At 41.6% G+C, this 3,796-nt stretch overlaps 1 pseudogene; it reads right to left on the bottom strand.

The window, feature by feature from the left end:
• Nucleotides 1-3,163: 3,163 nt before the first annotated feature.
• On the bottom strand, nucleotides 3,164-3,545 carry LOC105988246 (annotated as a pseudogene).
• Between the last annotated feature and the right edge of the window lie 251 nt (nucleotides 3,546-3,796).

Raw genomic sequence — 3,796 nt, 5'->3', positions numbered from 1 at the left:
GCACTGTGGCTCAAGTGGTAGAGTGCTAGCCTTGAGCTGAAGAGCTGAGGGACAGCACCCAGGCCCAGAGTTCAGGCCCCACGACCGGACCCAAAAAAATAATAATAAGTTTTATTATATATACATACAGGGGCTGGGAAGGTGTCTTAGTGGTAGAGTGCTTGCCTAGCATGCATGAGGTCCTGGGTTCGATTCCTCAGCATCACATAAGCAGAAAAAGCCAGAAGTAGCCCTGTAGCTTAAGTGGTAGGGCACTAGCCTTAAGCTGAAGAGCTGAGGGACAGCGCCCAGGCCCTGAGTTCAGGCCCCACAACTGGCAAAAAAAAACAAACACATAAATTAAAAAAAATTATATATACATATGTATATGTATGTGTATGTACATATACATACGTGCTGTATATGTATGTTTATATATATTAAATTTGGCAACTTAATTTCTCAAACTAACTGAAGACCACTTGAGTACTGTGATGACAACAAGCTGGGTCTCGGCCCCAGCTGAGCTGTCATCTCTCACAGTCAGCTAGCTGATACAAATAAGGCCAACAACTAGCCATAATCAACCACGTCCTTGACCTCTCTCCTGTTTCCTGTCCATAAAATACTTTCAGCATTTCAGGCTGAAGTTCTTACAATGTCTTCTGGCTCTGAAGAGCCTGATTCTAGAATTATTCTTTGCTCAAACTCTGCCAAATTGGACTTCATTAAGATTGTTTTCATTTAAGAATTTAGTATCAAGGGGCTGGGAATGTGGCTCAGTGGTAGAGCGCTTGTCTAGCATGCATGAAGCACTGGGTTCAATTCCTCATACCACATAAACAGAAAAAGCTGGAAGTGGCATTGTTTCTCAAGTGGTAGAGTACAAACTTTGAGCTGAAGAACTCAGGATAGCACCTAAGCCCAGAGATCAAGCCCCACGACCGGAAAACAAAAGCAAAACAGAACAAAACAAAGAATTTAGTGGGGCTGGAAAGGTAGCTCAGTGGTAGAGTGCTTGCCTTGCATGCATGAGGCCCTGGTTCGATTCCTCAGCACCACATAAGCAGAAAAGGCCAGAAGTGGTGCTGTGGCTCAAGTGGTAGAGCGCTAGCCTTGAGCTGAAGAACTGAGGGACAGTGCGCAGGCCCAGAGTTCAGGCCCCATGACCGACAAAAAAAAAAAAGAAAGCAAGAAAAGAAAAAGGAAAAAAGGAAAAAAAAGAATTTAGTATCAAGCACAGTACTCGTGGCTCATACCTGTAATCCTAGCTATTCAGGAGATTGGGATCTGTGGATCTCAGTTCAAAGCCAATCTGCAGGAAAGTCTGTGAGACTTTTATGTCCAATTAACCAACAAAACTGGAAGTGGCTCTGTGGCTCAAAATGGTAAGAACACTAGTCTTGAGCAAAAGAGCTCAAGGACAGTGCCTAGGCCCTGAGTTCAAGCCCCACAACTGACAAAAAAAAGAAAAAGAAAAAAAAGGTATTTAGTATCATTATAAAGAGACAAAAATCCATAAACTCAAAACTGTTCTCAGCTGCAGGTATGGCTTAAGTGCTAGAGTACCAACCTAGTAAGCACGTGGTCTTGAGTTCACACCCCAATATCACCAAACAAAATATATGAAATATTATTTTTCCATTTCTTTGGATATCATAAGAAATTTATTTCACATATTATAAGAAGCATATTGGTAAAGTTAAATAGTCATCATCTAGATAGTGGGAAAGCAATATAAGGTCATTTAAAAATCATACCACTAGGAAAATATCAGCCTTGTCACAGCAAACAGGCTATTATTATAATTTCAAGTAATAAGTTGGTTAAAAAAAAACATGGTCTCCATGCTATGCTTTGCTAGGGCAGGAACACCACATGTAGTAAAGACTCCAAGCAAACTGGTATTTGGTAATGAGTCTGTGTCTACGTTCTGTGCTATAAGGTTGTTGCAGTTTTCTTAGCTCAAGTTGCTTAATTTTTGACCTCCCTGTACCCATGGGATGATATCAATTAGGCTCTTCATTCAGGGACTAAATAAATAATGCTAGGTTTAGGCTTGTATTCCATTCTATTCTACAAAATCGAGGGCTTTTGGATTCCAGTATGTTACAATTCTCTCAACTAATAGTTCCTATTTTAGTGTTTATGATAAAATGCTATATTTATGTATCCCTTTTCCTTGCAATGGGAAGTATTACTGTCAAAACCATCCATCAGTCTGCTACCAAAAGCCTCAGGGCTTATTAGCTAGTGGAGGAAGCTCTGCTTCCACGCTCAAGTGTGACACTGATGTTTGTGATTTTGCAATGGTCTCCAGGCTGAAAAATGCAATGTCAGAATTTCAAATTTATATCTTAATGGCCAAAGGAACCATTCAAGTTCCCATTCAAATTATTGTTTCTTCCAAATCTGTATCTTAAATCTATCTCATGCTCTTGTATATAAAACAAAACCAAGGGGCTGGGAAGGTAGCTCAGCGGTAGAGTGCATGTCTTGCAAGCATGAGGCCCTGGGTTCGATTCCTCAGCACCATATAAACAGAAAAAGCCGGAAGTGGCGCTGTGGCTCCAGTGGTAGAGCACTAGCCTTGAGCTGAAGAGCTGAGGGACAGTGCCCAGGCCCAGAGTTCAGGCCCCATGACCGGCAAAAAATAAAATAAAATAAAATAAAACAAAACCAAGCAAAACTGAAGATCCAGAAGCATTTTCCCCCTTCTAAATTATTGATCTACTGGAATTTGCTTTATAATTCATGGAAATTGGTGTCGTGATACTTACAGTAAACAGGGGTTGGCAACAGACACACCCTCCTCAAACTTCACCAGATTAGAGTTGGGTTATAGGAAGTGCCAACCTGTTGCATCTTGTGTAGTAAGAAGAATCTGGTACGTGGAGGAGCTCTAGCTTGGTACATGGAAGATATCTATTGCCAAGAAAAGCACTTGCCACATAAAATTTAGGCTCTAGAACATTCTCCCACGCTATCATGACTGAAATTTTAGCACCAGTTTTTTCCATTTCACTTTCTATAATTAAGACATAAAAGAACCAGAGTCCCCAGGGAAGTGAAATATGCCTTAAAATTGTTGCCATAGTTTCTTCATTTTAAACTTTGCTTAAAAGACTAAAATTCCCATTTTTCTTATTAAATACATCCTCTACCCCACGCCCCATGATCACTAGCAAAGACTTTTATTTTCCAGTGGATGAGAGAGACTCCTTCATCTTCTTGGTCATAGTTGGGGTGAGGTGCATGTGGTCATCCACACACTTGGTCACACAACTGTCCAGCTGCCGTTTCGCCTGAAGCTCTTTGTTCCCTGCATCTATTGAATCTTTGGCTTTGTCATTACAATGCATGGTGCATCGGGCCAGGCGGTCCTGGAACTTTTCCAACTCACTGGTCACCAAGGCCTGTGCTTGAGCCAGAGGTGCGCAGCAGCGCTCGATGCACTGGTGCACCTGTTGTATGGACACCTGGTTATCTTCACAGCAGGTGGCACTGCACCGGAACCTGAGGCCCTGCATCTTGCAGATGTTGTCTCTCTCCACACTCTTCAGCATGGAATCCACCGCCTCCAGCACCCAGAGATGCTACACCTCCGCCATGGCAAGCCTACCTGAAATATTATTTTTAATAAATTAAGAAAATAAACTGTGCTTAATGTTTCCGCGTTTTGACTTAGAGCTGAGTTGAGACTTGAATGGCTATTCTATCCATGATTGACTCAATTTAGAAGTCATCCAAAATTTATTTTTGTTTGTTTTATTTTGGTGCTGAGAGTCTAGGGCCTAAATAAATGCTCCATCACCAA

Source organism: Dipodomys ordii, unplaced genomic scaffold, assembly GCF_000151885.1.
Source record: "Dipodomys ordii isolate 6190 unplaced genomic scaffold, Dord_2.0 Scaffold47, whole genome shotgun sequence".
In the NCBI taxonomy this organism is placed as follows: domain Eukaryota; kingdom Metazoa; phylum Chordata; class Mammalia; order Rodentia; family Heteromyidae; genus Dipodomys; species Dipodomys ordii.
This window is presented reverse-complemented; position numbering and strand designations above follow the sequence as displayed.